The 24,809-nt window shown below is 39.3% G+C and overlaps 1 protein-coding gene and 1 pseudogene across 2 annotated transcripts in view; one reads left to right on the top strand and one right to left on the bottom strand.

The window, feature by feature from the left end:
- Window positions 1–24,809, bottom strand: part of TAFA2 (TAFA chemokine like family member 2) — a gene marked incomplete at its 5' end in the record, with an annotated part of 464,864 nt that overhangs the window by 339,798 nt on the left and 100,257 nt on the right. The window lies entirely within an intron of this gene.
- On the top strand, window positions 29–558 carry LOC308513247 (large ribosomal subunit protein eL20-like; annotated as a pseudogene). The gene has a single exon. The product of its transcript is annotated as a large ribosomal subunit protein eL20-like (transcript).

Genomic DNA, 24,809 nt, shown 5'->3' with positions numbered 1-24,809 from the left:
GGGTGGTGGCAAACGCGAAGAGAATGTCATGAAGGCCTCCAGCACGCTTGGAGAGTACAAGGTGGTGGGGCGCTGCCTGCCGACCCCAAGTGCCACACACCACCCGTCTACCGCATGCACATCTTTGCACCTACCCATGTTGTTGCCAAGTCCCGCTTCTGGTACATTGTGTCTCAACTAAAGAAGATGAAGAAGTCTTCAGGGGACATTGTCTGCTGTGGGCAGGTGTTTGAAAAATCCCGCCTTTGGGTAAAGAACTTTGGCATTTGGCTGCGCTACTACTCCTGCAGTGGCACCCACAGCATATACCCGGAGTCCCGGGACCTGACCACCGCAGGCGCCGTCACCCAGTGCTACCGAGATATGGGGGCCCGGCACCGCACCCGCACCCACTCAATCCAGATCATGAAGGTGAAGGAGATTGCAACCAGCAAGTGCCGTCGACCAACAGACAAGCAGTTCCAGGACTCCAAGATCAAGTTTCCGTTGCCGCACCGGGTCCTTCATCGCCAGCGCCAGCCACACTTCACCACCACAAGGCCCAACACCTTCTTTTAGATGCAGGGTCTCTCCGTCCCTTGGTCTACCCAAATAAACTCTTTGGGAGAAAAATAAAATTATATATATATATACACACACATATATGTGTGTGTATATATATAATATATATATATATATATATATATATATATATATATATATATACATACATACATATATATATCTCTCCTAGAGTAGGGTTGTGAAAGGGCAGTCATAAGTTGTGAGGGAAGAAAAAAATGCTACATTTTAGTATAATCTTTTCATATAATTTAATCATATCATCACCAGGAAGTTGCTCATATTATGAAGTATAATCATTCATTTTGGAAACTGGAGGCAACACAGGAATTAAAAAGCTATAATGTCTCGAAAAAAGTAAGATAACATCATTCATTCATTTATTTTATTAGCTAAGTATTTATTGAGTACCTACTAGGTATCAGATCAGAAAATTATCTAGCTTTTGGTGACATGTCAATAGATGTAAGTGACAAAGGTCCTTGACCATAGGGAACTTACATTCTAGTAAGAAATTTAGTAAATATAAGGACATAAAGCTATTTCTTGGAAAGATGGAAAGATATGGCAATAAGAAGCTCAAAGGAGACTCAGAAAAATAAATATAAAACATAAAATTCTCATACATGGCACTTTACTTAGAAGTAGATTTGACCCTTCATTTTCAAAAACAAATATGTTCTTAAAATTCTTGCTAAGTTGCCGAAACCGGTTTGGCTCAGTGGATAGAGCGTCGGCCTGTGGACTGAAAGGTCCCAGGTTCGATTCCGGTCAAGGGCATGTACCTGGGTTGCGGGCATATCCCCAGTAGGAGATGTGCAGGAGGCAGCTGATCGATGTTTCTAACTCTCTATCTCTCTCCCTTCCTCTCTGTAAAAAATCAATAAAATATATTTAAAAAAAAAAAATTCTTGCTAAGTCTGTAATAACACACTATATCCTGTAGGGTGGACTCAAGCTTCTTGCATCTGGATGGGGCACTAAAGTATAAAATTAAACTCATCTCTTCTGACAAACAAAAAACAATAGAAAGCTCAGAAATGCACAGCAAAAGAAACCATCAACAAAACAACAGGAAAGCCCACTGCATGGGAGAATATATTTGCCAATGTTATGTCCGATAAGGATTTAATCTCCAACATTTACAGGGAACTCCTACAACTCAACAAAAGAAAGATAAACAATCCATACAAAAAATGGGCAAAAGACCTAAATAGACACCTTTTGAAAGAGGACATACAGAAGGAAAAGAGACATATAAAAACATGCTCAAACTCACTAATCATCTGAGAGATGCAAATCAAAACAACAATGAGGTACCATCTCACAGCTGTCAGAATGGCTATCATCAACAAATCAACAAACTGACAAGTGCTGGAGAGGATGCGGAGAAAAAGGAACCCTCTTGCACTGCTGGTGGGAATGCAGACTGGTTCAGCCATTGTGGAGAACAGTTTAGCGTTTCCTCAAAAAAATTAAAAACGGAACTTCCATTTGATCCAGTAATCCAATTTATAAGAATATATCCCAAGAAAACAGAAACACCAATCAGAAAGGATATATGCATCCCTATGTTCATAGCAGCACAATTTATAATAGCTAAGATCTGGAAACAGCCTAAGTGCCTATCAGCAGATGAGTGGATTAGAAAACTGTGGTACATATACATAATGGAATACTACACTGCTGTAAAAAAGAAGGAATTCTTACCATTTGCAACAGCATGGATGGAACTGAAGAGCATTATGCTAAGCAAAATAAGCCAGTCAGAGAAAGATAAATATCACATGATCTCACTCATTTGTGGAATATAATGAACAACATAAACTGAAGAAAAACAGAACCAGAGTCATAGAAGCAACGACTACACTATCCAACCTATGAGGGAAGGCAGGGGGTGAGGGAGTAAGAGATCAACCAAAAGACTTGTATGCATGCATATGAGCATAACCAATGGACACAGATGGGGGGCTGGGGGGGGGGGGCGGTGAGGGCATGTGCTGGCAATTGGGGGCGGCTGGGGAGAGATAAACGGGGGGAAAGGGAGACTTATGTAATACATTAAACAATAAAGAACTTAAATTTAAAAAAAATATAAACCTATGCATATATGGTCAATTAATTTAGGACAAAGGAGTCAATAATTGGAAAAGGACAATCTTGGCGTTGTAAAGCTCAGTCTTCATTTCCTGCTGGTTATAAACAAAAGGTCTTTCCCAGTTTTTAAAGGCCACCACGTTCCTTAGCTCATGACCCCCTTTGTCTGCCCTCAGAGGCTGAGTCCCTCTCACACTAGGGAACTGTCCTCCTATCGCATCTCTGACCAGCAGGGAAAGGTGGTGCACTCTTAAGGACTCATGTAATTAGACTGGGCCCCCTGATAACCCAGTGAAATCTCCCATCTTGATCACATCTTCAAAGCCTCTTTTGCCAATGTTACTGACTGAACGTCTGTTTCCCCATAAAATTGATATGCTGAAATTCTAGCCTCCAAGGTGATGGCATTAAGAGGTGAGGTAGGGAGATCATGAGAGAAGTGCGCTCATGAGTGGAATAAATGCCCTTAGAAAGAGCCACCAGAAAGTTCTGCCTTGCCTTCGTCGCTATGTCGGGGTATAAGAAAATGATCATCTGACACCTGGAAAGGGTCCTCATCAGAACCTGACCATGCTGACATCTGACCGAAGACTTCCAGCTCCCAGAACTGTGAGGAACAAATTTATGTCATTTATAGGCCTGTTATTTCTAAGCCCCTCTCCCTGAGTCTACACTATTGTGCTATAGCAGCCCACACGGACTCAGAGAGCCTTGTAAGGTAACAGTCACAGTTCTGAGTAGCAGGACACAGGCATCTTTGGGGGGCCTTTATCCTGCCTACCACACAGCCCCAGTGACTTAGCTCCAGGGTGGTCCTTAAGCAGTAAAGTTATACTGGCTACAAACAGAGGCTGCGTTGGGAAAAAGAAGGAAAGAGCTTTCATGGTCTCTTTTGGTCATGCATAGCACAAAATGGAAGACTTCAAATAACTGCCATCATTAAATTCCCAACTATTATATAGAAGTAATTTCAGAAAGTTCCAAAGGAGGAAATAAACTTCCTACATAAAGTAACTGGAATAGAACCTTTTTATTAGGATGCCCTTATTTTGGAATACAGAACTTACTTTGCAAGCTATGTACTATTAAGTTCCCATTACATATTATCAAAATGCTTTATGAAACAATAAAAATCCAAATCTATCATACCAAATCATGTTACAATAGGGAAATATTATTTGTTTTCATAAAACCGTTAATAATGGCAATGCATGTGTGTGTGTGTGTTTTTCTTTCTCTAGGAGTATGCTTGATTCTCTCTTTTTTGTGATACAAGTGTTTTCCATTAATTTAACCTGAAATGGCAACTTTAAAATGTTCTTTGTGATTTCAGAGTACATTTATTTCTGTCCATTAGAAGCTTTGCTTTGGGTTATTTTAGTATTATTTAGCCACTGTAGTCTTCTTATCAGAATTGCTTTCTAAAAGGTAAAATTGATTATAATCTCTGACTATTAAAGTTTTCCCCAAATTTTAATGTAAAATATTCCTGCAATTTTCAATGCTAATCTATCTAAGTCAACATCATAATTGGACTATTTATGTAACTACTTTGTGTTATGAATAACTCCAGGAGCCATATCTTGCCATAAAATTCTTATTCAGTTATCTGCTAAAATTTATCTGAGGAAACAATATGTATTCCAGATTTAGCTCAGGGTAACCTTTAGTTAATGCCCTTGGATCTTTTTATAGCAATAAAATCCATTCAGAATGCAGCACCTTTGAAAGAAAGATAGATACAATGAAATGTTCATCTTAATGGTTAACCAGATTATATGTTTCTGTCTATTTCACCAGTGAATGCTATTCACATAGTAAATTATTCATTATCCAAATGAGAATAAGGTATTCTGATATATCAAATATTATGGTTAATGCAACGTATAAATATCCTGCAATCATAACCTTTAGGAACAAAATTTAATCATTAATAACATAGATATTCCCAGAAATTAAGCCAAATACAAAGAAAGCCAATAGTTTTTGGTTGTCACACCTAGGAAAGCTGGACACACACACCAAGTAGAATTGACAACTGTAATGCTTAAGAGCAAGAGACGCAACTCTGGAGAAAAACAACAATGAGAGGAACTGTTCCCTTGTTCTGTTCCTGAGAGCATGGGAGGTGCTAATATACATCCTTAAAACATTCCTTACAACTGCTGTGTAACTTACGTGGCATGGCCATTTTGGAGATGAGGAAACTGAGGCTCGGAGGCAATTTTTAAAACCTGATTTCGGTCAAATAACTAATCGAGCTGGGATTTGTGAATCGGAGTCTGAGCTCAGAGTTCATTATCTTTCTAAAATTGACTAAAAATTTCAAATGACAGTTGAAAACACCATTACTCTTTAAATTTAGAGGGAAAGATACTTTTATTTGGAGTTTTAGAACAAATAGACAATTTTGCCATGTCATGCCACTGTACACATAGATATAAAAAAGTTCATGTGTCGATTTTAAAAAACTATGTCTATCAGACAATAAACAACTTCACTATGTTTTTCTTATTAACATGTTGCCAGTATAACATTCAGAGTGAAAACAGAGCTAGCTTAGGAGCCAAAAACAATAGAAAGAGACGAAACAGGAAAATACAGAGCATCCAAATCTGTTGGACTTTGGTTTCCAAATGTGCCTTTGCTGGATTCAGCAGAGAGAATGCCAATTCCTAAAATAATTATCCAAATTAAAAAAAAGTATTTTTCTGTTCAATATAATCATTGAGTTTTCCATTTGTTTCATATATAATACAATTTTAGGCAAATACTGAGTCATATCACCAAATTGTATTTCCCAATAAATAACATTAAGATACATATTTGTTCACTATGTATGTTACCGATCCATCTGTAAACTTGAAACAAAATGATGGTAAATCACAACTATTAAGAGTGTATAATGTCTATATAATTCACAGAACTTCCAATAACTGTCACCATAAGAATACAACTGATAATCCTCCCAGTAAGTCTTCTATTGAATTTGCACAATATTATGAACTAAAAGAATAATTTATGTTGTCTGTATTTTCCTGTCACTTTTCTTAATGTTGTTAAGATTTTCTACCATAATTAATCAATATTAATTTTACTATTTAACTAACAATATTCAATACCATAACTGAATGCTACATATACTATTACTTTAAGTAGCTGGTTTTGCTATGTTTTAACACTATCCTAAAAGCACTCCCTCAAGATTAGAAAATCATGCAACCTTGCTTTTCCTCCAAGAAATTTAGTTCCCAAATCCAATTATGTTGCAAGTATTTTTTGCAAATTATTTTCATGAGTACAAGCTTTGCACGAAATCAGAATGTAATTCAAAGCATACATATTTTACTAAAAAAAAACAAACTCATTAAAGTGATACACCTGACTTCCAGAAAAAAACAAAAAGCAGTCAAAATATCAAAAATAACTATATGGGAGTAAACAGGAATAACCAGAAACCTGTTCCAGGCAAAAGTTTGATAAAGAATCAATCATTGATCATAAGGTAAAAGGCTCTTGTTTTCCTGCCTAGTCTCACTAATGAAAATACCATAGCGATGTTGAAAAATGGTGCAGTTGAAAACTCCAAATCCTACGCAGACTTGCAAAAACAATATTCAGACTGAAAACTGTCATACTATCTGGGTAAAGGCCCAGAGCCTAATATATTACAAAACTTTTTATTTATTTATTCTTATTGGCCTCTGTATTGTGGGCAAAAATGGGTCACATGCTAACCTGACTACTTCAGGGAAGGCCTGTGTGTTGGCCTTGAAAACTCAGAGACCTAAAGTAACCTCAAAAGATGGTCTGAAATTAATACTTTTTAAATTAAAAAGCAGTTTATGGTGGTTAGTCATGTCCTAGGCTGATATCTTCCCTGACAAAGGTCAATCTTTACCTTAATTGAGCCAATTGTCTTTTTGCATCTAAGGTAACATATATCATTGGAATGTCAAAGTAATTTTCCTTCTTTCAGACCCTTCATAGCAGGCACTGCTCTGCCCAGACCACCAATCCCCTCATTGCTATTGAGTTAATTGCTGACTGTTAACTATCCTGTACCACCTATATAAAAAATACGTGTCTGTCATTATATTTTTCATCCAATCCCAGAGGTTTCCCCACTTTGCTTTTGCCCGCCTCCCTAATCTATCACTAATAGATTTTATGTAACCCACTTATGTCTTCTCTTTTGATTGTAATATATAAAGGAAGGTACTGCCATTCTCTGGAGCATTACCTCAACCCATTGAGATTCTGCTTCCCGGCAATTGTCGACAGTTTGGCTCAAATGAACTAACAAAAATTCTTCACAGATTTCCAAAAGACATCAGGTGTGGTTAATTTTTTTTTTGAAGAATAGTTTTATTTATTTGTTTGTGTGTGTATGAGAGAGAGAGAGAGAATAAAGAGAAACCTCCGTGAGAGCAACATCAATCAGCTGCCGCTGGCACTCCCCCTACCAAGAATCAAGGCTAAAACCCAGGCATGTGTCCTGACCTGGAATCCAACCAACAACCTCTCCAGGTCAATCTCTCTCAATCTCTCTCTCTCTCTCTCTCTCTCTCTCTCTCTCTCTCTCTCTCTCTCTCTCTCTCTCTCTCTCTCCCCCCCCCCCCGTGTGTGTGTGTGTGTGTGTGTGTGTGTGTGTGTGTGTAGCGGGGGAAACATGCGAGGGGCTGTTATGATTAATGGGAGTGAAACTAGAACTCAGAGTTCTGCATGTATGAGATTTCATGTCAAATATAAAATTTACACCAGTAATCAGCCTTATTATCCATAAAATGACAAAGAAAAACAAGTTCTTTATGGTATGTCAATAACAAACACACCACAGCCTCCAGAACCACATCACTTTATATAACAGCTGACTGCAATTACAGATGTCAGTGTAATCTAGAGAGTACCAAGGCATGTAGAAAAATCTTGAGAAAAATGCCGTCATTTCTGTGTGACTAGGAATAATAATTTTTCATAAAGAAAAGATACTGTGAATTATAACTGAAAAGTAAAAACAGGAGAATTGCCCCACAAACAAAGGCTGATAATTCTTCTTTTCCTGAAACATCCCTTTCTTTAATATATTTTTATTGATTTCAGAGAGAAAGGGAAAGGGAGCGATAGAAACATCAATGATGAGAGAATCACTGATCAGCTGCCTCCTGCATGCCCCCTACTGGGGATGGAGTCTGCAACCCGGGCATGTGCCCTTGACCAGAATCAAACCCAAGAGCCTTCAGTCCACAGGCTGATACTCTATCCACTGAACCAAACTGGCCAGGTCTGAGACATCCCATTTAAAAAAAAAAATAGTAAAGTATCAGACAAACATTTACTTTCCTTAGAATATCAAAAGGAACTTTCAATATCAGGTGTTTTCTAAGTATCTGGGCATCATTGAAAGGCAAATAAAACATCACACTTCACAATTAGACTTGCATTTTAACGATATTACTTAATTGACTGATTTCAACTGGAAAATGTCTCTTTATTACTTTCCTTTTTAATAATTTTTGTCTTACTTTTTTATTTGTTTAGGTTCTTCCGAATAGAAAGATTAGTATCAGATCTCTAATTCTATAAACTCCATTCCACAATTCCACAGAGGCTCAATTCTACAGCCACTGCACTATAATGCCTTTTCCCTGGCTTCTACAAAAATAGAAATACGGTTTATTTACCTCCCTCACTGAGAGCAGATCTCTGTGCAAATTTTAATTTCTTTTTTCTTTTTTGTTAATCCTCACCTGAGGATATTTTTTTCCATTGATTTTCAGAGAGAGATGGAGAGAGAGAAACTTTGATGTGAGAGACACATTTACTGGTTGCCTCCTGCACACACTCTGACCAGGGATGGGAATGGAACTGGAAACCCTTTGGTGTTCGGACTGATGTTCCAAACACTGAGCCACACTGGAAATATTGTGATGAGTAATTGTGATATCCTTATTAAGACAATTGAAAGGGGGGGACTGGAAACTACAAAAGTGAAGCTTCAAGTATTTTTTAAATTTGTAATTTTTAAATTACAAATACCCTGGCATGAGCTGACTTGTTCTCTCAGTGACCTCTGTTTAATCCCAAAGGCACATCCTCTGTTACCTGTGTAAATCCACCACATAGGCACCTTGGCACTAACAAAGTTGTAGGAGGGAGTAGTGGGAGAAAGATGAGATGGAATTCTCTTTTCATATCCTCGCCTCTGTTCGCTTTTGAAAAGCTGAAAAATATCAAAGCTAAGCTATTTTTCCTGCTGGCACCCTAAGAGCAATTATCTCATCTTCCACCTGCCTCCTAGGAATAGGTCTTACAATAGTTAAGCAAGGGGCTCATCTATCATGCCAGTCAAATCATCAGATGGGCTCACTTTCTGTTAGAATATGGAAATGAAAAAATTCACAGACTTCAAATATCATTCAAAAAATTCAATTTACAGGAATTCTCCTTCACCAAGCCAAATGTTATCTTTGACTTCACAAAGAGGATTTCAGGTGTTTTGAACTCCTCATTGTTCAGAGCCGCTGGAAAATGAGAAGCTGCCATCTGCATGATTGCATCCATCAGAAATATTGATGCTCACAGGTAATCATTTAAAAGCAGAGATGATGAATTCCTACTGATTGAAGTCATCTGTGTTCCCAACATCAATGCCCACACCGATACATAGATGCTACTCGGAAACCATGAGCCCGAATGTCACCAATTTTCTCCACGTTTGAAAAGTTTCTTGTGTGGGGACATTGCAAAGCATGAACTCTCTAGAAAGGAACAAAGCCAGCTTGAAAAACTCAATCACAAAAGAAGTAGAATGATTTTGTGTCACAATTTCCACAGAAGGGATTAGCTTACGCTAGTGGAAGCCACCATTACATGGCTTCGGGGCTCCACACTGATCACTTACTCTTTCTTACCTCCTTTCTTATTGCTCCCTGACAGCCTGTTACTCTTTGTAGTATAACCCTGGCCATAGCAACATCCCTAGTGACACAGGGGCAGGACATAATCAAGACAGAGGTTTCTTTAAAGGTTTGTCTTGTTTCTTTTCTGGGTATCACTGATCTGATATTCTTATGATGAGTTCAAAGAGACAGAAACAGCATCAAAATATTTATCCTGTAACAATAGACAAGAAATGCCTCTTAAACCACCTAATGACACTAGCTAATGAGTTGAGCAGTTCCTAAGTGCCAGGTACATGTGTAAACATATATATGTTGAGTCCAAGTATTTGTTTCTTATGCTTGAAAAAAAGAAAACAAATAATATGTTACTACTCAGGACTCAACTGCCTTGGATGTTTGAATTTTAGTTCTTCTACATGTCACGACAACACAATAGTGACCATGCACGTTGCTTCAACTTCTAGGTGCATTCCTCATTAACATTGTAAGATTTGCTACCATATTTAAAAAAAAAAAACATTTAATTGGATTAGGTATCATGCTTCTTATGGCACATGTGTTATTTCTAATATTTATAATGTGCAAGGTGGTCTGACTTCTTGAAGACATTTACACACTTGCTTGCTAGTCTTAGGAGTAATTAATTTTTCCATTCGTTCATTCATTCATTCATTCATTCATTCTGTACCATCTGAGACTTGCTCTCAGCAAGAAAGTAGAGGAAATTCCAAAGATTTAGAAGTCAGGATTTTTTTAAAAATATTATTGCTTATGCTGCTTTATTTTCAGAATATTGCTGGGAAATTTAAGTTTAAAAGGTATAGTAAATAAAGTATAAGAGTTAGCACTAAATGGCAGAGACTTTCATAATCTCAAACACTGACAGAACTGGCCTCTTTTTTGAGCAAACACCTTAGGATATAATTCTTTCCATAAAGACAAAGTGTGTGTGTGTGTGTGTGTGTGTGTGTGTGTGTGTGTGTGTGAATAAGAGAGAGAGAGGAGGAGGGGGAGGAGGAAGGGGATAAGGAGGAGGAGGAAATAGGGTAGGGGAGAGAGAGAGAATATGCTACAAAACTCTGCACCCTCTCACAGTCTGGGAGCCCTTGGGGGATGTCAGACTGCCACAGAGGCAGGAGAGGCTCCCGCCACTGCCACTGCTCTCACCAGCCAAGAGCCCAGCTCAGGGCTTCTGGCTGAGTGGCACTCCCTCTGTGAGAGTGCACTGATTGAGTGTCTGTTCCCTTGTGGTCAGTGTGCGTCATAGTGACCGGTCAATCCGCCATTTGTTTGGTTTGCATATTAGCCTTTTATTATATAGGACTAGAGGCCCAGTGCACAAAATTTGTGCACAGAGGGCAGAGGGTCCCTCAGCTCGACCTGCACCTCTCCAATCCAGGAGCCCTCAGGGGATGTCCTACTGACAGCTTAGGCCTGCTCCCTGTGGTTCTCTGCTGTCTGCGGGGCCCACTTGACCACTCCCAGGTCACCGCAGGCAACGGCCAAGCAGGCCCTGCTCTCAATAGCTGCCCCCCCCCTCCTCGGGACTGAAGGTCTCCAGTGGGGCTGAGAGGACTGGACACTGCCATCTTGTGGCTATGGGTGCCGCCATCTTTGTGTCGGAGTGACAGTTAATTTGCATATTACTCTTTTATTAGATAGGAAAGGCTTTAAATTATACCAGCCAGGGACAATAACCACATAAACAAATATACTCAACAATCTGATCTTTCACTTGATTTAAATCAAGTGAAAGACTTTTGGTGGCATCTCTTTAGCTAGGGAATTTATATGGAATGCTCCTTAATAATAGAGAAAGTAGCATAGTTTCATTGTCTTACCTCTGCTAGTAGTTAGACTACATCTGTAGTAACCAATGAGTGATCTGAACACAAATTCAGAAATTATTTGTAGTGCAAAAGAAATACCCATAGAAAAATGCCCTCATTATCATGGGTTCTGACCTAAAGGTTAAGGTTAAATAACCATGAATATCATTTTAGTGCATCATGAGGTATCAGTACACTCTTTCGTGTGTCTTTTTTCTCTTTTTTGTTTTTCATGTCAATTTTGTAGGGATCACTATACAGTTTAATATAATCTCATCATCCATCTCTTTGTTATAAAACATGAATGTTTCAGCTATACCAAATTTCAAATACGAACACATGAAAAAAACTGGCACAACCTACCATTAATTAGTGTCCTCAGATAATTAATTAGAGTAAGTCTTGTTGAAGATACAAACTACAAAAAATATATACCCCAATATAAAGCAAAAAATAGTCTTTCAATAAATAGTATTAAATCTGTCATAGACAGGCACTGTTCTAGATCTTGTGACTACAGTGATGACTAGAACTTGTACAGTACCCTACATGAAGCTGAGAGCCTAATGGGTCAGAGGATGATAAATGCTATGGAAAGATTTACAGTAGCAATGTGAAGGAAAGTAACAGGAAAGCCCTCTCTGAGAAGGTGGCATTTAGGCTGCAACTAGAATGTCAGGAAGGAAACAATCTCATGAGGATAAGGAGGAAGAGCTCTCTAGGCAGAGGGAATACTCAGTGCACGGGATTTAATTGCAAATAAGTTGGGCATGTGGCTACAACAGAGTGAGCTCTGGTGAGAACAGGACCGCACAAAAAAAGCTCAGAGAAGGGGGAAGGTCATGGAGAACTTTGTAAGCCCGAATAAGGAGAGTAGATTTTCTTTGGTGCTACATGGGGAGCTTCAAGGGGGAGTGACATAATCTCATTTATACTTTTAAAATCCTGTATAATAAAAGTGTAATATGCTAAGTGTCCGACTGACCAGTCGACCATTCAGTCGACTGCTTGACCAGTCGCTATGACATGCACTGACCACCAAGGAGCAGACTCTCTGACCCTCTCTACTGGGGTCCAGCCGATCGGGACTGAGCGAGGGGGCCAGACATGCCCTGGAACCCTCCCGGGGTCCCTCCCCAGCCGGCCAGCCCCCATCAACCCCGATCTGGACTGGGTGAGACAGCCCCAATTGGCCCCCCGATCGCTGGCTAGGCCGAGGGACCCCACCCATGCACAAATTCAAGCACCGGGCCTATAGTATTACTATAAGATGTTCTTGAGGATGAATTGTTGGATAACAGCAATCCAAGGAAGAATTACAAAGAGATATCATGCTGGCTTGTACTAGGATGCTAGGAGAAAGAGAAAAGACAGATTTGGGATATGTTTTGAATGGAGGGTTAACCATAACTGGCTGTTGGGATAAATGTGGGGAGCAAGGATAATAGTGCCAGTACTAAAATGGGGAAGACTAGAAGAAGTAACTTTATGGGTGTGGGGTTAATACAGTTTTGTTTGGGCCATGTTCTGTTTGACATGCCTAGGCACACCATTTCTTGTTGTGTTATCAAGTAGTAATCTTCACTACCCTCGTGTTTATAAAAATTAAAGGGAAGTCAGATTAAACTCCTTAAATTACATTTTAGACACTATCTTATCATACTCATTCTCTAAGCATCTTGGCTTAGACAGCGTTTCCTCTCTGGAGAAAGATAGGTAAGCTGAAAAGTAACATGGGCATAAGGACTAACATCCTTGGGCAACAATATCTTACACCCTCCATGTTAAAAATGATGCACTCTCCGGATGAAAATACTGGGTGACCAAAATAGATGAAGCAAAGTAAAAGGGAAACAAATCCCCTAATCAGCTGACAAAGCTGACCTTCAGCCGAGCACAGGTCACTCCTGTATAATGAGACTGTTAGTTCAGTGATGGCGAAACTTTGACACGCGTGTCAGAGGTGACACACGAACTCATTTTTTTGGTTGATTTTTCTTTGTTAAATGGCATTTAAATATATAAAATAAATATCAAAAATATAAATCTTTGTTTTACTATGGTTGCAAATATCAAAAAATTTCTATACGTGACACAGCACCAGAGTTAAGTTAGGGTTTTCCGAAATGCTGACATGCTGAGCTCAACAGGTTCGCCATCACCGGTTTAGTTAGAAAGAGAAGTTGGTGTGAAAATATAGTTCTTGGATGTTCTTATTCTCATCTGATGCCATTGCAACCTTTAAATTCCCTCCTGCCAGAACAGCACAGCGGATAGGGCAAGGGCTAAAACAAACTAATCCAAGATATTGCTTTTGATAACAGGACGCCACACCCCAGTTGTGGTATTATGGGAAATAAAGATCAGTGGACAGAAATAAGAAAGAAATGAAGACTAAAATCTGGGGGGTAATGTGGGGGGGGGCCATCTTAAGATTTCACTATTACTCTAGTATTGTCCCCTTCTGTGTAGTAGACATTTTTTCAAAGTTAGTCTTCTCCTATGTAATCTTCACATCAGCTCTATGAGGTATGTGTTATTATTATAGATGAGAAAATTCATTTTTAGAGAAGGTAACTTGTGTAGCACTGCACAGTGATAAAGAAAGCTCCTTAACTTCAAAATTCATGTCAGTACCTCCATATTAATAATTTGCTAGATACATTTCTGATTACACATCAGGAGCACAGTGCATTTTCAGTTACCTGTTATTATAAAGTGACAGGCAGACACAGGTGGCACTAAGATCTTTCCGTGCCATGACTATACAGACAAGAATGAATTCTCCCATAAAACGGTGAGAGAGCAAGGACTGTTATATTGATACTAGAGGTCCAGTGCACGGATTCATGCACCGGTGGGGTCCCTCAGCCTGGCCTTCAGGGATAGGGCTGAAACCGGCTCTCCGACATCCCCCGAGGGGTCCCAGATTGTGAGAGGGTGGTTCTCAGGTGACAGACCCCAGAATCGGGCTCCCTCCTCTCTTCTCCCAGTATTATGTCACTTTCTCTCTGTATCTGTCTCACTTCTCCCATCTCATTTTACCCTAAGTCTGGCGGTAACTAATGACTTATGGGCATTTAGCTGCAAAATGCAATTATTTAGCAAACAGAATTTACTTAACCTGGAATCTAATTGGCCTAGGGCAGGACTCTGCTCAATGTCAGGTTCCTGTCCAGGCCCTTCCACCCAGGCTGAGTCCTGTGGTGGCAGGAACATCCTTCTTCCCACCTGAGCTGCTCCTTCACCTCCTTCCTTCCCTGGAGGTTGCCTGCCTGCCCTACTCTCCACCCAGAAGGAGGGAAGCTGCATCCGGTTTCCCAGCTGAGAGTGGTAGTGGGAAAATTCACTGCCTCCACTGGAAATCGATATTAAGCAGATGGGCCAGTGCAGGCGCCAGACGTTGGAGCTGCAGCCAGTAGATCCTGCAAGTCTCATCATTTAGCTAATCGAGTCGAAAAGTTTCTGTAAGGGCCAGACCCAAGTCCTCTGCAATGGGCTAGAGCCAGACCCGAAGTGGGGAGCCAATGGGCTAGAGGCCCGGTGCACAGATTCATGCACCGGTGGGGTTCCTCAGCCTGGCCTGCAGGGACTGGGCCAAAACTGGCTCTCTGACATCCCCCAATGGGTCCCAGATTGCGAGAGGGAGGTTCTCAGGTGACACGTCCCAGAATCGAGCTCCCTCCTCTCTGGTTCCGGGTGCATCACCCGAGAACCACAGATGCCAAGTCACTGCAGCTCTTCAGCTCCTGCGTTGAGTGTCTGCCTCCTGGTGGTCAGTGCGCATCATAGCTACTGGTCAGATGGTCGGACAGTTGCTTAGGCTTTTAGATAGATAGATAGATGATAGATAGATAGATAGATGAACCAGCCCTCAGATTTGCATATTGCTAAAACAAATTAGATTTCTTTATGTCTTAACTATGTTATATGTTTATGGTAGACATGTTTTTTAAAGTATGTGTGATAAATCTAAGGTTGGATTGGTGGGTACAAACTTGATTTCATTTGATTTACTTAGCTAGCAGAGCATTTTATAGTAACATCTACTTTTCATTAAATGTACCATAATTAGTGGATGCAACAGTGATTTAAGTTTCTGTGTTATTATCCATTTATTTCTGGCAGAGAAAGAGAGAATATGGCCAAGTCAAGATTAACTTTAGATTTCTGTGCCCGGGCAGTAAATAAACCACCAGGCACCACAATATTCCAGCCAGCATGATAGCACAGACATAGAGTTTTTCCAACATATATTAAATAAATATTTTTTGCACTGTAAAAATTCTCATACTTCATGTTGCTTAATCTTGACATGGAAAGGCTCATTTAAAAGGAAGAATTTTTTAACCCCCTCAAATTCTAGTCTCTAATGCAATTTAATTGTTTTGGAAATGATATGTCTTATGAGCTTATGCAGAATTCATTAAAATTCATAGATGGTGATAAATTTGCTAATTTGGAAGCATTTATAGTAAAACATTACATATGCCAAAGTTTTTTCATCACTAACAAATCCATAGATATAGAACACTTTGAAAATAAGAAATTCTATTTCCCTTTTGCTTCTGAAACCATATCCTTGAATCATCTATTTATTTTCCCAAATAAATAGTATTAAGCAAGCTTATATGTGCAATACTCACATCTAGAATCCTTTTATCTACATAATTGTTAAATATTTAATGACTGCAGGAAACTTGTCACACATGAAAGATGGATATATGCTTATTATATTTTCAATTACTGAATATTGTGCCAAGAATATGACATTCTGTTCTTTGTTATTAAATGAAATGTTTGTGTAATGACAGTATCTACCACTTGAGTACTCACTATATGCCAGACACAAATAAGTGTACAATCTACATGGTATATTATTTAAAATGTAAATAATTCAATGTACTAAGTATTCCATTAAAAGAGAAATAAGGAAAAAGCAGTGACTGTCATGGTAGACATGCTAGCTGTCCACTGAAATCAGCTGTTCTTCCAATAGTGATAAAATTCTAGATGGGCTATGGACGCGAAGGTAGACACTGTATATCTCCAGGCTCCCTTGCAGTTAAATGTGGCCATGTTGTCCAAGCTCCTGCCAATGGAGTGTGGGTAGAAGCAATGTGTGCAAACTCCATCTCAATGGTTTGAGTGGAAATCAGTGGACCCAGATTAGACTCACCCACTTCTTACAGCTCTGTTCCTAATTGACTGTAAGGAGCAGAACTGCCAGCCAGATGAAAACATTTAATTTAGGACTGCTATTTGCCCACTATTTTCATGTCTATCTGTTGCAGCCGCTTAGCTTATCCTAATTAATAGGTCATACATACATTACCACATATACATATACATGCATTTTATAGTCAATAACCATTGGGGGCTTTCATTCATTTTTGCTTTTGCAGGTTTATTAATCCATTAAGTTATATAAGAACAAGTACAGACCAAAATACAGTGGGGCCTTGACTTATGAGTGTCCTGACTAACGAGTTTTTTGAGATACCAACTGTCTCTCAGCTGATTTTTTTTTAAAATATATTTTATTGATTTTTTACAGAGAGGAAGGGAGAGAGATAGAGAGTTAGAAACATCGATGAGAGAGAAACATCGATCAGCTGCCTCCTGCACATCCCCCGCTGGGGATATGCCCGCAACCCAGGTACATGCCCTTGACCAGAATCGAACCTGGGACCTTTCAGTCCGCAGGCCGACGCTCTATCCACTGAGCCAAACCGGTTTCGGCTCTCAGCTGATTTTTTGCATTGAGTTGATAGAGTAATTTGAGTTAACGAGCTCCTTAACGAGCTCGGTCCCAGAACAAATTAAACTCCTAAGTCAAGGCCCAACTGTACTAAGAACGCCCACATGAGCTACAAATAAACTACTGTTTTCTAATTATTACATTGTTAAAGATAAATAACATTGCAATTATATGGTTTTGAGCTGAAATTTTATAGTTTAAAAAACATTCTCAAAACATTCTCACTTGATCCTCATTACAGTCCTTTTATTTTGCAGATCACAAAATAAAATACAGAGCAGTTAAGTAACTTGCCAAATAGTGCACAGCCCTCCACCAGCACAAGAGGCACTAAACTGAATCTTTGCTCTTCAGACTACGTTATATAACCTCTTTGGGCCAATATTTCTAATGTGTGACTTGGTAAATACACCTATTTTTAACTGTTCATTTCAAAAGGAAGTAAATTTTGCCTGGTGTTGTTTTTGTCGTTTTTTTCTGAAATTTTTAAAAATCTTTATTGTTGAAAGTATTACATACTTCCCCTCCCCGCCCCCATGACCTCTTCTAACTCAAACCAACCCCTGCCCCAGGCCTTCACCACCCTATTGTCTGTGTCCATGAGTTATGCATACATGCATACAAGTTGTTGTTGTTTTATTAAAAATTAGATAAGTTCATACTTCCCTACATCCATATATTTAAGTATGTCTAGTGTAATTTGTATTATTCTTTTAAAAAAAAACAAACACGTTTTTTATTGATTTTTTGGAAAGAGAAGAAGGGAGACGGTGAGATAGAAACATCAATTGGCTGCCTCCTACACACCCACTATGGGGATCAGCCTGCAACCCAGGCATGTGCCCTGACCTGTAATTGAACAAGTAGCCTCTTAGTGCATGAGACAATGCTCAACGAGCTGAGCCACACCAGCTGGGGTGTATTATTCTTTCTTAAAAAAATTATTTATTGGGTTGACATTGGTTAATAAGATTATGTAGGTTTCATGTGCACAATTCTATGATATATTTTCTGCATTGTGTACCCACCATATATTTGACCTCCTAGACCCCTTACTCCCCACCCCCTTCCCCTGGTAACCACCATACTATTGTCTATGTCTATAATTTGTGGTGTTGTGAAAAATTCAAGACCTAGGAACAGAAATAGGCAAAGAAAAATGAAGAATTTTAAAGTTTAAAGTCTCTTAGGAAAAAGTCTCCAAATTATCTTTAGGTTTTGTTAGCAGGGCATCACAGTGAGATTTAAGGCACTAAAGAAAGAAATTGATTTCTTAAATAAATATTTCCAGTGCAAAAATCTTAATTTTTGAGAATCACTTTTCTGTCATAGATTTCAGAAAAGTTTCATTATTGACATGACAGTTGGGACAGTTATATTTTATTCTACTTCCTAACATTTCTTTAGGGTTTTCCAGGTATCTCCCTCAATAAAATCTAATATTCTCCTCATGACTCTTCCAAATTTTCTTGCCAAGGTTAGACACCACATGTAATGTGTGTGATTGGTCAGGAACCTTCCAGAAGCATTTCTCACCAATCTGATCTCATATTTAAACAATATTTCCCCTGCCTCCCAAAAGAAGGAATTAAAACAGCTTCTACCAATTCTTTTTTTATTTTTTATTGATTTCAGAGAGGGAGAGGGAGAGATAGAAACATCAATGATGAGAGAAAATAATTGATTGGCTGCCTCCTGCATGTCCCACACTGGGGATAGAGCCTGCAACCCAGGCATATGCCCTGACCAGAAATCGAACTGTGACTTCCTGGTTTGTAGATCTACACTCAACCACTGAGCCATGCTGGCCGGGCTACCAATTCTTTAATCCACAGAATTAACAAGCTGCTTTAGTGTTATATGACACAAAAAGCAGAAGGAATAAAAATATAATTTATTTCTTAACCCTATAAGTATCCAAATGGGCTAGAATTCAGATAAAATAGTTTTACTGAAGGCCCTGAACATGTCTATAGCTGCTCGGGGCAGCATCATGATTCCAGGGAAAAAATATGAAACTGCAACCTCCAACAAGGAGAAAAGAGCTCAAAGGAGGAAATCTGATAGAAATGAAGCCTCAGTGAATTTTTTTAAAATATACTTTTATTGATTTCAGAGAGTAAGGGAGAGGGAGAGGGAGAGACAGAAACATCAATGATGAGAGAGAATCATTGATTGGCTGCCTCCTGCACTTCCCCTACTAGGGATTGAGCCTGCAACCCAGACATGTGCCCTTGACTGGAATCGAACCTGGGACCTTTCAGTTCATAGGCTGACCCTCTATCCACTGAGCCAAATCCAGCTAGGGCTTCAGTGAATTTTAGATTCCTCCAGTGTAGTAACCTAGATTTAGGTGATTAACATTCTGAGATATTTAATATCAATGAAAATAGTGCATATTCTTCCAATCCTAGATAATTATTTATGAATCCATCAACCAGAAATTATTCAACATTAGATAAATTATTAAATTCATTAATTAGTAACCTAGAGATTTTTTTTAAGTTTTTAAAGACTGCAAGACATTTTATTATTAAACTTAGAGAATTATTGTTGGCTGATTTGATTAGGTCTCTCCTTAAAACCAACAGCTAAAAGACACATCTTTGAATAAATTTGACCCTAGTGATTTCAGAAGCTACCAAACACACAAACGTGGTGTAAAGAGATGCTTTTATTCTGTGCTCCGTTTTCATAATTGACAAAGAAACATTCACTGATATTTTTGCTCAAAGTCATTGCACAAGCTATCTTTTACATAAGAGTAAATTAAAAATTAAAGTTCCCTCTAAAATTAGCAAGTAATGATTGTTTAATTACAAAAGAGGAAATGCTTGGTCACTTCTTTCTGAATTGTTAAAGGAAAGTAATAGTGTTGGTGAAGAAATGAGGATCAGCATCGAGTGTAGCTCATTTCTGAGAAGAAATTTATTTTAATGGCTTGATCATGAAATCCATCTGAAGCTATGAATAGGTATTATAAAGCATGAAGAAATTTCATAAAGATATACAACCTCATTTCTCCCTTAGCTGCCAGGATCCCACTTTGTTCCAATTCTCTTCCAAACTCTGACAACTTATCAGTACTTTCCAGGATTGCCTGTCCATTTCCAGAGCTTTTTCTCATTATCCCATATACTCCCTCAAGATGATCTCATTCGCACCCATGAATTCAACTGTCATCAATATGCTGATTGTCAAAATCCACATCTTCAACACTAACCTAATTCTAACTTCCCAGTCCATAGTTTTAAAACCTCTACATGACAGGGACCTCAAAATTAACGTGCTCCAAATTTACTACCTCTCCTCTCTACCCCACAGCCAAATAATGTTAGCCCTCCTGTGCTCTCTCTCAGTCAGGGGTTTCAGTCTTCTCCTTCAGTGTTAATGGTACACCCATGAGTACCTACAGCCTTCCTAGTACCAAAGCAATGCCATGCTTCACAAGAAAGAGGCTAGAACCCTAAAATCCCCCAGTCATTCACTTTGGTCTTTGGAGATCTATGAAGCCCAGTTACTATGCATGTTTCACAAGGTTTTCTTGAAAGCAACTCCTTAAGTTCCAACTATAGCCTTTCTCTCTATAAGGTCATATGCATTGCAAGTCAGATTGCATTTCCAATGCCATTTCATGTCATCATTTGCAACTGCCACTTTCTTCAAGATCAGCTCTCCAGAAACCATACACTAACATGCTCTTTGCAAGCCCCTTTCTCCAAAAAAGTCTATTCATGCAAACAGAAGCTTAAGCAAACTGCTGGTCTCACATATCTAATATATTTGAATCTGTTTATCTTAACTATCACAGACACATGCATACACACACACACACACACATCTGCAAACTCAAAGTCTGCATTTTCCATCATCTAACACTCAACTGCATCCATCCCTGTCACAAAGGCAGGTAGTAAACTTACATAAGAAAAAGAGCATGAATTTAAAATATCAAAGTTTATAAAAATATACTTTATCCATTAATTTCAATTTATTTAATATTTCTGAAAGGTCTACGGGATTAGAGCCAATATTGTAGTTTGATAAATGTTAAACGGCATGTTGTTACTAAACCTATGATCTAAAATCAGTATTCCTGACTCAAAATAATTCTTGGATATTCAAGTTAATCTGGTCCAATTTAACCACTTTCTTCAGAAGAAGCTGCTCACAAAAAAAGTAAATCAACTAGCACACTAATGACAAAGCCAACTAACTTAATCTCCCTGCATAAATTTTCTTCTGCTGCATCATGAATTACCACAAACTTGGCTGTTTAAAACAATGCCAGGTTATTAGCTCATAGTTCTATAGGTCAGAAGTTCAGGCACAAAGACACTGGTTTCAATACTTAGGCCCTACAGACTAGTCAAGGTGTCAGCCAGCCTGTGTTCTCATTTGGAGCTCAGCTCTTCATCCAAGACCATGTTGTTTGAAAGAATTCAGTTCCTTGCAGTTGTTGGCTATCAGATGGAGGCTGCTCTCAGCTCCTAGAGGCCATTCCTTTCCATGTGGCCTTTTCTATATTCAAAACAAGAAACAAATATCCTCGTTTGTGTCCAAAAAAAAATTTCCACTCACTCTGAATCTCATTCTCTAGAAAGAGCACAGTCCCTTTTTAAAGACTCACCTGATGAGGTCAGTAAGGGTCACCAAGGATTATCTCCCTTTCTTAAAGCCCAGGTTTTATTCACTGTCCAGGCCTACATTTAAAGATATGGAGATATAGAGGGAACCAAGATGGCGGCATAGGTTAACACCAGAGTTTGCTGCCTTGAACAACTACTTCAAAAGTGAAACTAAAAAACGGAACGGACATCACCCAGAACCACAGGAACGCTGGCTGAGTGGAAGTCCTACAACTAGAAGGAAAGAGAAACGCATACGGACACTCAGAGGAGGCTCAGCGCTGAAGTCAAATTCTGAGGTGCTGAGTGCGTGGAGCAGGCTGGCGGCGGAGGGCGCGGTTGGCGTTTTCAATTGGGAGGGAGTCGCAGACTCTGAGCTCCAGATACAGGCGAGTCTTTAGGGACCCAGACTCAAACGGGAGAAGCGGGACTGTCTGGCTTCGGTCAGAGCGAGTGCAGCTTTCTCTCCGAGGTTTGCAGCGGGTGCTGGGACTCAGAGAGGCAGAGCCCCTGGGGACAGGACTGAGAGCCGCCATAACTGCTCTCTCCGGCCCACCCTGTTGATCCTGTGAGACCCGCCCCGCCCAAGCCCTGCACAGAGGCATTTGCCGGATAGCCTCAGGCAAAGGCTAGATTAGCACCTCCCTAGAGGACAGAAGTTCTCTCACTGCAGAAACAGCTGATTCTCATAGCCACTTGGCCTGGAGGTCAAACCCTCCCTGGTATTAGCTACAACAATCAAGGTTTAACTATAAGACTGCACACAAAGACCACTAGGGGGTGCACCAAGGAAGCATAACAAAATGCGGAGACAAAGAAACAGGACAAAATTGTCAATGGAAGATATAGAGTTCAGAACCACACTTTTAAGGTCTCTCAAGAACTGTTTAGAAGCTGCCGATAAACTTAATGAGATCTACAAGAAAACTAATGAGACCCTCGATGTTATATTGGGGAACCAACTAGAAATTAAGCATACACGGACTGAAATAACGAATATTATACAGACTCCCGACAGCAGACCAGAGGAGCGCAAGAATCAAGTCAATGATTTGAAATGCGAGGAAGCAAAAAACACCCAACTGGAAAAGCAAAATGAAAAAAGAATCCAAAAATGCGAGGATAGTGTAAGGAGCCTCTGGGACAGCTTCAAGCGTACCAACATCAGAATTATAGGGGTGCCAGAAGATGAGAGAGAGCAAGATATTGAAAACCTATTTGAAGAAATAATGACAGAAAACTTCCCCCACCTGGTGAAAGAAATGGACTTACAGGTCCAGGAAGCGCGGAGAACCCCAAACAAAAGGAATCCAAAGAGGACCACACCAAGACACATCATAATTAAAATGCCAAGAGCAAAAGATAAAGAGAGAATCTTAAAAACAGCAAGAGAAAGAAACTCAGTTACCTACAAGGGAATACCCATACGACTGTCAGCTGATTTCTCAACAGAAACTTTGCAGGCCAGAAGGGAGTGGCAAGAAATATTCAAAGTGATGAATACCAAGAACCTACAACCAAGATTACTTTATCCAGCAAAGCTATCATTCAGAATTGAAGGTCAGATAAAGAGCTTCACAGATAAGGAAAAGCTAAAGGAGTTCATCACCACCAAACCAGTATTATATGAAATGCTGAAAGGTATCCTTTAAGAAGAGGAAGAGGAAGAAAAAGGTAAAGATACAAATTATGAACAACAAATATGCATCTATCAACAAGTGAATCTAAGAATCAAGTGAATAAATAATCTGATGAACAGAATGAACTGGTGATTATAATAGAATCAGGGACATAGAAAGGGAATGGACTGACTATTCTTGAGGGGGAAAGGGGTGTGAGAGATGCGGGAAGAGACTGGACAAAAATCGTGCACCTATGGATGAGGACAGTGGGTGGGGAGTGAGGGCGGAGGGTGGGGCGGGAACTGGGAGGAGGGGAGTTATGGGGGGGAGGAAAAAAGAGGAACAAATGTAATAATCTGAACAATAAAGATTTAATTAAAAAAATCAGTAAAATAAAGATATGGAATTATATAACAATGTTCATCAAAAGGTAGAATTCTGTCTACCACATTACCTTTCCTACTTATGACAGTTCTTTCCTACCACATAAGCATGCATGAGATTGAATTACCTCCTGGGCAGAGACAGGAGGAAAAATAGAAAAATAAAAAACAGACACGGGGGAGAAAATGTGCACTTCCGTTATGGCTTCCTGGATTTGCCACACATGTGAGCTTTACAAAATTCTAAAACCTATGCATCCTTCAATGTGGATCTATTAAATCTCTGAATATCTCTGGCTTTCACTTTCATAATTCATAAAACAATGAATCTCACTTTGTATGACCATACATTCACATATAACATATTTACATTATGAAATTTACCAGGTGACAGCAAAAAAAAAAAAAAAATGGTCTGGACTTAATGTAAATATCCACAAAGAGTAAGTCTCCACAACCAGCTCATGAAAAAGCAGCCTCCTATGCCTTTGACAAATGGTCTATTTGCTCTTAGCATCAAAACCTTCTCCTGAGTATTACTTCCATTTGTAGAATTATTATGCCATCTTTGCAAGTATTTAATCATTTTAACTTTTCAAGTTACCTTTACAATTACTGTCACATTAATTTTATAATTTTAAAAATCCACGTAAAAATAGGTCGAGCAATGTATTACGTTTCTCGTTACACAGGTGGAAAAAAAACCTGAGTTTGGGAAAGGTTAAATGGTTTTTCCTCAGCAAGTTAGGAACATAACCAAAGGCAGGTTCCAATTTACCTTTCGTCTGACCTGATGTACTTCCTATTTCACTGTTGCACCATCATCTTTGTTAGTAATCAGCTGTTTTATTTTTAAGTGTACAAACATCACATCTTGTTTACCTTGCTTTGCACGGGGCACAGCACACACAATGCTTGCTGATGCCACCGATACTTAACATTGCTGAGTGACAAATACGGTTCCGGGCTGAGGCTTGGGGTTGCCCCAACACCAGACACAGTCCTGCCTTCATGAAGCTCATC

Source organism: Myotis nattereri (genome assembly GCF_964212035.1).
Source record: "Myotis nattereri genome assembly, chromosome: 2".
NCBI lineage: Eukaryota > Metazoa > Chordata > Mammalia > Chiroptera > Vespertilionidae > Myotis > Myotis nattereri.
Note: the sequence above shows the minus strand (reverse complement) of the source record. Positions and strands in the feature narration are given on the sequence as shown.